At 45.9% G+C, this 12869-nt stretch overlaps 1 protein-coding gene across 7 annotated transcripts in view; it reads left to right on the top strand.

Moving 5' to 3' along the window:
* LOC149347442 (uncharacterized) overlaps positions 1–12869 on the top strand; it is a 197452-nt gene that overhangs the window by 133682 nt on the left and 50901 nt on the right. For 3 of the 7 annotated variants that reach the window (XM_089587114.1, XM_089587119.1, XM_089587113.1), the window contains exons 1-4: positions 2811–2924; positions 4243–4400; positions 4725–4885; positions 9880–10019. The exons of the other annotated variants lie outside the window; for them this stretch is intronic. The gene's annotated coding sequence lies outside the window, so the exon portion shown is untranslated. Of the gene's footprint in view, positions 1–2810; positions 2925–4242; positions 4401–4724; positions 4886–9879; positions 10020–12869 lie in introns of those variants that run through there. 7 annotated transcript variants of the gene reach the window in all.

The raw sequence follows: 12869 nt of genomic DNA, 5'->3' as shown, positions 1-12869 counted from the left end.
TACAGCACTTATGGACACCTATTTTATTTTGAGGCAACTCAGGAATATTATAAGGCATGGTTATGCAAATGTTGAAGATATTTGTTCAATTTTCCTGTGAGTAAGAAATCTTTGTTTCAAGAGTTTGTTCATTGCAAGTGTTCAGTTGCTAAGACAGCCAGAGAAAAGCAATGAGAAACGTTTCTGGCAACAGTAAAAACATTAAGAGCAAAAATACCAGCCTGCCGAGGAGAGATCTTCGGATATTTTTTTGTGAAGTGGAATCTCGCGATATATGATAAATTTTCATTCATGAATAGTTTCCCTTGAAACACGCGCTAGTCTAGAAATTCTGTGCATGAACTATCTGAAAATATTGAAATTATTGAAGTGCGCACGGAGCCGCCGCGGTGGCTCAGCGGTTATGGTGCTCGGCTGCTGACCCGAAAGACGCGGGTTCGATCCCGGCCGCGGCGGCTGGAATTTCTTTGGAGGAGAAATTCTAGAGGCCCGTGTACTGTGCGATGTCAGGGCACGTTAAAGAACCCCAGGTGGTCGATATTTCCGGGGCCCTCAACTACGGCGTCTCTCATAGCCTTAGTCGCTTTGGGATGTTAAACCCCATAAACCAACCAACCAAGTGCGCACGAAGCCCAGAGTTACCATCACGGTAATGTGTGTTTATTAGTATGGTGCTCAAAATTGCTCTGTGACGCATTGAAACGTGTTTTATCTCACCGGCGCTTTTTGACCGCCACCGCTAATTGGGCATGTTGACTCCGGCCTCCCCTTTTAACAGATGCTCATGTGTTAGGAAACGACGCATTTTCAAGAATATAACAACGCATATTTTGTGCAATACAAAGGCGCCGCATTCTTTGTTGTCAACTTGTATTCATGGAACCCAATTCGTGGAAATTAATCTGAAGCCCTGCCATGCGGCGTCTTTTAGAGCCTATGTTAACTAGTCAGAGGTAAAGCCCTCATCACATTCCATACCATACCTTACCTTACCTCACCCTGCCACGCCATACTGCCTTACCCCTTTATGAGACATGAAGTTGGGAGCAATTCACGCCGGCTATTCACGGCGGGATTCATGTTCTCATCAGCTTCTTATTAACTATGCAAAATTCGAGTTCTCTAGAGTTGGCGGTTTTTGGGAGTCCCACCACGCCATGAGTGCATTTGAGAAAGTGGCACCTATGTGTCCCGCTGACCTCTGAAGGAGAGCCGCTTAAGAAGAAAAAAAGTAGTTTTGTTTTGTGATTTGAACTTGCTGTGCGAATACAAGGAAAAAAGGCCCAGTGCATACCAAACCCTACTTTCTAAGACAAAAAGTCTAAAGAATGTCATTCTACATCCATGCACTCAATGTCACATCCGGAGAACGAACACTGGCGTGCTTTCCGCTGTCTACTTACTTTCGTGGAAAGGCAAGAAGCAAGTTGCACAAAGGGGCACGTCACAGACTTTGCAGGTTAACTATGTTCTAAATCAACGGGCAGCGCACGCAAGGGGATCGGTTCGCTTGAGACGCAGGTATGTGCTGCCACCGCTCAGCTATATCCTAAACAGCCATCAAGACACCTTCTTTGAACATCCACGAGGTGGCAGTAGAAATTAAAACGAAATTTATTCGCGAGGTTTCCACTTCAAAAGTCAGTGTAACCACGAAAATTGGGACATGTGAGTCGCCAGCGATGGATTTGCATCATCCTCATCCTCCACGCTGTCGCATAAATTTCACTGTCACCTAAGACGTCCAGGAGTCTGAACACCAGCTCAACTACTTCCTGCGTGGACAGAGACTTACGTGCATGAAGCAAAATGAAACTCCCACGCACCTATGGGCAGCACACAAAGTTATAGTGGATATGCTTCAAGAAATATATTGCTCAGAACCTTTTAATTTGACTTCGCAAAATTTTTTTTTGCAGAAAGTACACACAGGACAAAAGGCAATGATGTATAAAGCAGATTTCAGAATTAGTCATTAAAAAGAAAACTTTTGAAACTTATCGTTCATAATGAACCGGCTGCACAGAGCGCCAAAATCTGCTGAAACCGGCACGCAGCGCGCGCAAGTGGAACGGTTCGTTTCAGACGCATGTCCGTGCTCTAAGCGCGCGTCTACATTCAACATAGCTATTAAAAAAACTTCTTTCAACATCCACTAGGTTGCAGCGGAAATTTAAGTGAAATTAATTGAGCGGTTTTGAGCCCAAAAAGCAAAACATGACTGTGTAAAAAGCGGGACTTATGAGTCCCGCTGTCCAGCGAAGGGTTACAGTACCTTAGCATATCTTACCACACCACACCAAAGCATACCGTACCTTACCGTACCTTCCGCGCCTTGCCATACCATACCATACCTTACCATATCTTATCACACCAAACCATACCATCATGCCTTCAAAACCTTGCCCATACCCTACCCCATCATACATTAATATACTGCTTTTTACAGTAAGCAGCCTCCTTTCGAGACTGCCCATCTGGGATTCCACTGCAGAACATTCTGGATAATATTTCCACTGCTGGGACTCAAGAGCTTAGTCAATGAAGGCACCGATAGCCCTGCTAGGCAGTCTCACGGTGTCCGAGGAGCTGGATGGTGCACTGTGCATTTAAATTATATCGCTTTGACTGGCGACGCCTCCTTGCAGCGAATACTGCCAATTTTCCAGTCTGCCATTTTTCCAACAGTTCTTTGGTAACTGCAAAGCTTCAGTGCTGCTGGATATATATAATCGCGGTACTGATGTTTGTTTTCAAGCAAAGGCAGCAGGAGCCTGTTTTGATCATACCTTCTTTGTGGATGCAGACGGTGCATGTGTCGGCAGCGTCCGTTGTGCAGTTGTCACGTGGGTGCTGCCGGATGCTGACGCCCACGATTTCGATCGGCAGTAAGGCGATGAAACTAGCGAAACCGAAGACCACAGGTAAGGAAGACGGTTAGGACGAGATGAATTCGTCCTGTCCTATAGTCACTGCGGTTCCCTGGCCAACAAGAGAATGTGGGCACTGTTTGTTGGTACCTATTACTCTGCTTATGTCAAAAAAAAAGTTTTCAAAAAAAATGTCGCTGCCATCTTGAATTTCAGCGCTGTTCCAGGATAGGGCCCCCCGTACTTTACCAGTAATTTCGACTTGCTGTGTCGGGAGCGCGTGCGCGAATTTTACGATATAAGCGTATTGGTTGTTTTTCAGACATAGAAGTGATAATGTTTTGGTCAATTGCATTTCATAGAATGCTCCAAACACGCCCGTGGAAAATTCCTCCCGCGTGTCACGTTATACTACTACACTACTATACTGTTATACTGTACTTTTATAGGGATAAACTGTTAAACCGCTTGCGGTTAGTCTCGAAAAGTACTGATGGTTCTCGGAGACCTGTTCTTTTCCAAGAGTACCTAACTCTTCCTTTCTGTTTGGTTTTTTTTTCATGGGATGTAATTACTTGCGAGCACAGCATAAGATATAAGTAGTTAATGAGCCCACCGCCGGATGAAATGCTCGAGTTACATTCATTTTTAGTTCTTAGAGGCAGTGTTGTGCAGTATGAATAATGCATGTCTTATGGGACATGCATTAGCACGTGTTCAAGTGCATCAACCGATTTTTGTCCAAATCAGATAGGAAAGTGAAGATAGATATGTGTCTGTGCTCAATGCCCACGTTAACTGCCATTATTTTACTCAAAGCAAATTTTTGCAGAGATGGCTCGATAGTTATTGTGTTTGGCTGCTGTCTCAGAAGATGCGGGTATGATCCGGGCTGCGACATTCTCATTTAGATGGAGGCGAAATTCCAGGCGCCAGTGTGCTGTGCAATGTTAACCCATGTTAAGGAACCACAGCTGGCCGAAATCATCTGGAGCCCTCCACTCCGGCGTCCCTCAGAGCCCAAGTCACTCTGAGACGTTAAACGCCATACAGCAAACCAAACGAAATTTTTCACATTGCAGGTGCCATGTGCCGCCTTTTGACTCCTCTGAGGTCCGTGTTAAACTGCCTTTAGCAGATAATAGATCACGGTTTCTTTTGTAGGCACATGTCGCCGATTGTGTAGAGGCTAAGTAGTAATCACATATAGTAGATTGATTCGCCCTTCACTATGGCATCCCCCAGGTGCTTAGGGATGTTAAACCCATGTAAGCCAAACTAAACTAAACGTTCTCAAAACTGGTTTGGCCGTCTTGCGAGCTGTGCCGGCTGCTATGATATTAACACTGACCTTCTTTCTTGTGTCTTTCAGCAGTGGCAGGTGTCTGTGCCCATCGCACCATCATTGAGAAAGGAAGAAGCCATGCGCCTTGGCCGCACTTGGCGCGTTCGTCACGTGGGTGCCAGTGGAGCCTATGGCCCGCTTCCTCGCCACCGCAACGATGAGGGGAGTGAAAATGGTGCCTAGAGGTGAGCAGCACTGCGAATAATTGTGTTCCAGTGGATCAAGTGAGCAGCCCAAGAATGGGGGCGCTCTCTCTTACCGCTTAACTGTGCTGTTGACGTTACTGAATCCAAGTGCGTCAGTAAGTGCTCTAGATAATAGATTTATTCGCCCTTCACTATGGCATCCCTCATAGCCAGAGTCACTTTTGACGTTAAGCCCCTATAAACTGAACTAAACGAAACGATAAACTAAACTAAACTAAACGTTCCCAAAACTGGTTAAGCCTTCTCTAGAGCTGCGCCAGTCATTGTGATATGAATACTGATCTTATTCCTTGTGTCTTCCAGCAGTGGCAAGAGTCCGAGCTCATCGAACTCTCATTGAGACGGAAGAAGCCATCCATGTGCATTGGCAGCACTGGGCGCATTCGTCACGTGGGTGCTAGCGGAAGCTCAGGCCCGCTTCCTCTCCACTGCAACGATGAGGAGAGTAAAATTGGTGCCTAGAGGTGAGCAGCACCCTGAATAATTGGGTTCAATTGGATCAAGCGAGCAGCCCAAGAATGGGGGCGCTCTCTCTTACCACTTCAGTATGCCGTTGACGCCTAACAAAGCTATACATACAACCCTATTTGGAACTGTACGAGGTCTTTAATCTTTTTCTTATTCCGCACAGAAAATTTTTAACATGCTGAACGTAATTGGGAGTGATCTTTGTTGGTACTTATGAAGTCTAGGACGGCACGTGATTGGGACAAAGTGCACTTAAGGGACCATTACTTCAACTAAATGAGGCGCTACTTTTTAATTTTTGTTTGAATGCATGATATTATATTGTGGAATTGGAAATATGCAATGAGAAAAAAAGCGCGCATAAAGAGCCGCTGCTGAAACCAAGCGCGTCATTAAGGGCTCTCGATGATGGTTAATACTATGAAAGCAAAGGCGCTGTCATTTTCTCCTGTTCTGTATGTGAACCTGAAGTACACTGTGAGCGAAGATATGAAGGGAGATAGGAGGTTAGTACGATTGTGCACTCTGCGGTTTCTTTCAGAGAACGCGCGATGACGTATCTGCGGTCGTGGTAGAAATCCGGTTTCGGAGGATTCCTGCTCTTGCTGTAGAAATTATAGCCATTCGTCGCACTGTTTTTCACGATTTGCAAGTTTACTGTGCACAAAATACGGCGATGCCTGAGCGTGCTCACTTAGAAAATCTGAAGTTTAACCGCCGAATTTTGTTTCCCGCACTTATTTCTATGTCTACATCCTCGCAAAACGCACTGACAATAGTTTGCTGCGAGTAACTGTGCCATCTGCGGAAGCATTACAAGCCAGGTTGTGCTCCTTTAAACCTAAAGCTGCACTCTTGTAATGCTTTCATAAGCAGAGGATCATTCTATGCATGTGGAGTTTTGAGTGCTTTAGCAAAACATTTTCAAAACGCAACTATGCATCCTTAGCTGGTCAAAAAAAGCTGAAGCATAAAGGGGAGAAGCATATGCCAGGTTTTTTAGGCAAGCCGGCTAATAATTTTTAAACATAGGGTTTTAAACATAGGAAGATAAGAGGAGCTTTTTCCTGAATAGTAATAGCCTCGTTTGTGGATGCCAAAAAAGAAGGAAGTCATAATTACTTAGTAAAGTAAAAAGCTAAAATTCTAATAGTTCATTTTTAAACTATTACACCTCGGCACCTGATTGCAATTAGGGATACGTAGTCGAGCGCTAATAGTAGCCATACCAGTTTTTACAGTTCTGAAAACACTGTTACCCTTGCCGCTGTGGCTCTATTAATTTGAGCTGTTTCTCGCACCAATCAAAAACCGCGTCCTTGTAGGGCACACAGCTGCGCCAGTTAAAAGTCGACGCTCCGTTAGACATGTAGAACGGGGCATTCTCTACATCACCAGTGCTGCAGCAACACATTTGCGAGCAGCGGGGAGCACTGCAGCTCGAGCGGGGCTCAGTGTGTCGCGTGGCACGTGCGGCACATAGTGTCGCAATTGGATTGATGTCACTTTGCGCTCTCCCACAGGCGCATGGTTTTCGGATGTCGCGAGAAATGGTCCAAAATATTTTAACCACATCGGCAAGGATTATCGCGATTTAAGAATCCTAAAAACTGACATGGTTATTACTAATGACAGGCTAGAAATATCAAAGTGCAATCAGGTGCCGCTCGGTAATGCATAAAACGTTAGCTATTATAATTATTCGAATTTTAACATGATTCTGTTTTCTGACGTCAGCAAACACTTGTATTGCTATTCCATAAAAAGCTTCAGTTTGCCACAAGGACTCTTTATCTCGGATTAGTGGGGCCGTCCTTCCTGAAGCACCTGGTATACATTGCATTTAAGTTTTAAAAAGGACAAAGCTCTCTCGGGTATGTATAAAGAGATATACCAATTCTCCCTCTAAATTTAGCAATTGGATAAGAGATGACGATCAATCCTGCCACCATCATAGTTATTTTTATTCATGAAGGTGTTACCCAAAATATTTAATGCTGTAAACACTCCGTCCCCGAAAATATATTTGGCTATGGAAGTCTCTCACTACGAATATTAGCGGCATCCAAGTCTCTCGGTAGACGACTGGCTGCTGTTAATATCTTTCACTTTTGAAGTTGATAAGTATTAGTCCATTGTCTAAACATTCTCTCTTTACTGAACTGTGTCGCTGTCAATGTTTGGCGAAACAATGCTGCCACTGATGAAAATTGCGTTTTAAAGTGTGTTCTTGTAAGATAATCATCGGCATCAACTTAGGGGTAAAACTCATCTGCAATAAAATTTCCCTTCATCAAAGTCTTTCGCAATAAATAATTATCGCCTGAATGTCTGGCAAAGAGCCAGTACGCGAATTTTCTTGCGCCATTATTTGCCCTGAAAATCTTTTAGCACTTATTAATTGGGCTACCCTCAACCAAACAGTCCATGCTCTATCAAAAAACATTCTTTTCTCTGTGTATTTATTGTCTAACACTAGCATATGCAGCGTCATTCGTCTTATGTCACGTGGCTTGCTTTAGACCCATATACATCATCATCATCCTGGCTGCACCCACAGCAGGGCAAGGCCCTTCCCTTGCCTCTCCAATTAAAACTGTTCTTTGCCAACTAGTTAATCTCTTCTTAATCTCATCCACCCACCTAACTTTCTGCCGTCCCTTGTTACACTTGCCTTCGCTCGAATTCCACTATGTTACTCTTAAGGGCCAGTGGTTATCTTGCCTTCACATTGCATGTCATACGCAAGCCCATTTCTTCCTCTTGATTTCGACTAGGTTGCCTTTAACCCGCGTCTGTTACCTCACCACTGTGCCTGCTTCTGGTCTCCTAACTTAACTCCGGTCTTCTAACTTCCATATCTCGCTGCACTGTCATTAACCTAACCAGAACCCTTTTTGTTAGCTTTCATTGTTAGCCGCCGCGGTGGCCCAGTGGCTATGGTGCTCGGCTGCTGGCCCGAAAGACGCGGGTTCGATCCCGGCCGCGGCGGTTGAATTTCTTTGGAGGAGAAATTCGAGGCCCGTGTACTGTGCGATGTCAGTGCACGTTAAAGAACCCCAGGTGGTCGAAATTTCCGGAGCCCTCCACTACGGCGTCTCTCATAGCCTCAGTCGCCTTGGGACGTTAAACCCCATAAACCAAATCAAACCAGCTTTCATTTTTCTGCATCATAGCTGAGTACCAGTGAGGTAAAGCTGTTGTATACTTTGGTCTTGACAGTTATCCGTAAACTGCCATTCGTGATCTGGAAGGACTTCCCATATGTTCTCCACCCCCTTTTTTCTATCTATTTCCCTCTCATAATCCCGATCAATAATCACTACCTGTCCTTAGTAGACATATTCCCTTTTCCCGCACCTCACTACCAATAACGAACTGTGTTCCCTCGCGATATTGTTGAACGTTACTTTGTTTTTCTGAATGTTAATTTTTAGACTCACTGTTCTCCTCTGCCTGTCTTACTCATTGATCATGCTTTGCAGTTCATCTTCTGTATGACTAAGCAAGGCGATGCCATGAGCGAATTGCAGATTACTTAAAATTTTTCATTAACTCCTATCTATATCAGCACTTTTGCTCGCTAGCTTCAGGTGTTCCTTCGGTGCAACACTGCACGGCCCAGAAGCACAACAACAAGCACTAGAAAAGATCTAGCCATTTTGTTTCGTCCATGAACAGGAGTAAGTGCCAGTAGCTGCCGCACTGCTGTTTCTGCGTCTATTTGATTCATTGTACTGTTCTTACCTCTTCGGGAAAAAAAATCCGGCGAATTAAACTTCTTAACAAGAAGAATCGTGACACCCTCAGATGCAAGAAAGATTTTTTTCATCAGACAGAAGTGACATACAAATATTGAGCGAACGTAGTTTTTCGTGAACGACAGCGAATGAACCCAGACCAGATTTGACATCTTCCAGGAAACCTGCTGCTGGCCTAGTTGAACTTTGCTGTTGAAGTGTTTTATGATAAGAAGGGAAGAACACGAAATGAGTTGTAGAGCCTGTCTTTGTTCCAGCCAGCAGAGCGACCTCTAGATGTTCCTTTGTTAGCGGGAATGGAAGTTTGCGTGTTATTCTGCAGGAGTCCTGCAGTACATGGAAGAAACTGATGTTTACTAGCAGAGCTATGAAATTAGTCATTGTTGTGCTTGGAATGCACCCATGGCCATGAACGGCCTGAGAATTATTTATACCCTTTTCACACCAGCATCAACTCCGCTGGTTCTATTCCCGAGCCCCTTATAGAGCGGACTCAATCATTTTTGTGCCCTTTTTCTGTGGGGTTGCATCCAGAGTAAACGTAATAGGCCTAGACTCGGTGAGAACTAGGACTTCGACATTTATTTACACTCCATAGCACTGACGAATACTATACAGCAAAATGCACCACATTCCTGAATCATGCGGCATTTTCCGCGTTTTTAGTTCATAAGTATTCGTGCGATGTGGATCGTTCCTGGGTAGACCCTAGGCTGCTGCGTTTCATCACTTCTAAAGCATTCTTATTTCCTGAAGATGAATATGAATATTTGTCCTGTTTCCCTTTAGTAATCGCTGGGATATCACTTTTTGGTATTTGCAGTTTTTTTTTTTTGCTGCGTAAAAAAATGCACATAACGTACATACTATGATGCGCAGTTTTTTTCATGTAATGTGCACGTTGTAACGGAAAGCATTTCATTACAACTCGGTGGTTACAGTGCTCCATGGTGAACTGGAGAACTCTTTTTTCAATCCGGTTGAGACGACAGAGCTTGGTCGGAAGCAAAACGCAAAAGCGCCCGCATCCTTTACGAAATCACGCACATTTCTAACCCGTGGGCATCCAGATTTGCCCTGAGCCATTCACTACTGTGTCCCCCGTAGCCCGAGTTGCTTCGGGTCGTTAAATCACCGCCTGTTGTAGTTTTTTTTTTTTGGAATACTGCGAAGTTAAATCTGCAGTAACTGAGTCAATGGCGTTCTTGTTTTTTCGTCGTGATTGGCAGCTCGAGCTCCTGACCAGCCCGTCGTCCAAGCCGCGGACGCCTGTTGTGTCTGGACTGTTATCATCACGTGGGTGCCGCCGAAGGCCGGCTGTCGTCCAGCAGCCGCTACTGACTCGGCCATGCAGAAATAATGGCCGAAAGTGAGTACGGTTGCACATGATTTTGCACGTAGCAGATGCAAACATGACTCTGTGGTCCATGGTCTGAAGGGCACTACTATAAATCTGCAGACAAGGCTAGACATATGCAGAATTTAGTAATAACTTAAAATCCACAGCATAAAACTCAAGATCACATTTACGCAAACCGTGAAATACGGCCCTGCTATGCTTACCATCTTCCTCACTGGAATAATCGTGCATGGTTTTGCCTGAAATACAGGGGGGGGGGGGGGGGGATAAAACTTACAAGCTTTTTTTGCGGTGAATGTCTCTGAGCACGCTAGTATTCTTAATATCCACCTCCGATGTTCAGCTGAATCAATGTAGCTAAAAAACTGAAAGTGCATGTTTGGCGCAAAACATCTCTTTAGTGAGATTTTGGTGTTATGTACTGCGTTTGCTTTATTTTCAGTTTTGTGCGAGAAAGTGATAAAGCGGTCTTCATCAGCTCTACCTACTTCTCTGCAAGAAAAAGTTGTGCTGTTTCATTATAAGGATGCGTCACAATTTTTGCTATTTACAGGATGTTGCAACTGAATTAACCTTCAAAACATAGTGGCATTATGACACCGGTTACTACGTTGAAAGTTGAAAGTTGAAAGTTTATTGAGTAATACAATAAAAGTTACAATTGTATACAGCGAGAGGTCCCATGGTACAAGACCGCGGGCGGGACCTCCCATGAAAATAAAATTCAATATGCAACATAATATAAAATACACAGCACATTAATTAGCGACGAAACAGAATAAATATAGGCACATAGTGTAATATTAGTTACTGAAATATTGAAATACAAACAATGTAATGCACGATAATATAAAATAAAACACTCACACATGCCGCAATACATAGAATCAATAACATAACAAAAAAAAATCACAAATTAAGAAGGAAAAGTCTTAGTTTGACCTTGAATAAAGAAAGCGTATTAGTTTGTTTGATGTCTATGGTCAAAGAATTCCAAAATGATACGGATGAAAAATGAAGGCATTGTTTCCCGTAGTTAGTTCTGACCTTAGGTAGTAAAAAGTTATTACGCAGCGCAAAACGTGTGACGGTGTTGCTCATGATCATGCCGGGAGAAAATATTGTCATGTGTGTTTCCACTTAACGTCATCTTCAACGAGCGGGGAGCCGATAGTCAACAAAGAAGCGAAGGGTGCCGTCTTTTTTCTTCACTAGCACCACCGGAGCAGCCCACGGGCTGTGAGATGGTTGGATAATGTCATCAGCCAACATTTCGCGCACTTGATGTTGTATGGTTTCACGTTCTTTCAACGAAACTCGGTAAGGTGACGACGAACAGGATGGACAGCGTCGTCGGTAATTATTCTGTGCTTGGCTATTGGCGTCTGGCGAACCCCAGGTGACGTAGAAAAGCAGTCGTGAAACTCACCCAGCAGAGCGACGAGCTCGTCTCTCTCCTGAGCAGAGAGCTGCGGTGCAATGCTGACACCTAAAGGCGGCACCGAGTGTTGGGGAGAAAGCGGACATGAAGGAGCCGCAGACAGGGTCGTAGCGTCGACAGGGGCGCTGAGGCGCTCGATAAGGCCGATTACTGTGCCCTTGGTGAGGTGCTGCGGAGCGCTGCGAAAGTTCGTGACGAGGACTTGGGTGCAACCAGAGTAAAGACGCGTGACACCTCTAGCAACACCAACACCCCTGTCAAGAAGCAGCTGCACACTACCAGCAGAAACACGCTCGAGTCAGGCGGCAAAGTCACGTGGTCCGCTAAGATGCGCGCCTCGGAGAACGTCGGCTCGGAGCTCGGCGGGTCAAGGCAAGGTCGTTGAAGGGTGAGGCGGCAGTCAGCGAGGTCGATAACAGCGCCGAACTCGGTCAGAAAATCCATACCGAGAATAATATCTCTCGAGCAGCGCTGCAAGACGACGAAGGTAACGGGGCACGTGAGACCGTTAATCTCAACGCGAGAAGTGCAGCGGCCTACCGGGGTGACGAGGTGGCCTCCGGCGGTTCGGATTTGTGGGCCATCCCACTGCGTTAGTACCTTGCGAAGGCGGCGGGTCAGCTCCCCACTCACAACGGAGTAGTCGGCGCCAGTGTCGACGAGGGCGGTCGTGGCGTGGCCGTCGATAAGCACGTCAAGATTATTGTACACTGGGCGATCAGAGGCGGCTATAGGATCGGCGGAAAGGTCGTCGGTCGGTGAGGGGGAGCGGGACGTCGTACGTGGAGGCTCTTTTACAGATTCTCGGTCGGCAACGCCACCTCCAGGCGTCGCCGGGCTTAGTTTTCCCGACGAGGAGAAAGGCTTCCGCGACGGTCGCGCAGAGGGGAATCGAAGCGGCGCGGCGGCGGCGAGCGAAACGCACGACGAGAAGGCCGCTCAGGTGGCGGGGAATGGCGCAGAAATTCCTCAATTTCCCGAGGCTGTTCGCCGTACCGGGGGCGGGGCGCATACCGCTCACCGCAAAACTACCGCATACCACCCGCAAATAAACGGGCTGACCGAGCGCCTTAACAAGACCTTGGCTGACATGCTCTCAATGTATGTAGACATCGAGCACCGAACCTGGGACGAAGTGTTACCTTACGTCACTTTTGCGTATAACACCGCAGTTCAAGAAACTACCGGATTTTCACCATTTCGCCTGGTGCATGGCAGGGAAGTCACTACCATGCTAGACGCTATGTTGCCCCACCATCCTGACGTCTACACTCACGCCGATGCTCAACTCGTCGCCCAACATGCGGAAGAAGCCCGACAGCTGGCCCGCCTCCGCATCCAAGCCCGCCAGCAAGTCGATGCTCGGCAATACAACCAAGGCCATCGGGATGTTCAATTCAATCCTGGTGATCGCGTGT

This window comes from Amblyomma mixtum, chromosome 4 (genome assembly GCF_055824585.1).
Source record: "Amblyomma mixtum isolate Tamu chromosome 4, ASM5582458v1, whole genome shotgun sequence".
Taxonomy (NCBI): Eukaryota; Metazoa; Arthropoda; class Arachnida; order Ixodida; family Ixodidae; genus Amblyomma; species Amblyomma mixtum.
Note: the sequence above shows the minus strand (reverse complement) of the source record. Positions and strands in the feature narration are given on the sequence as shown.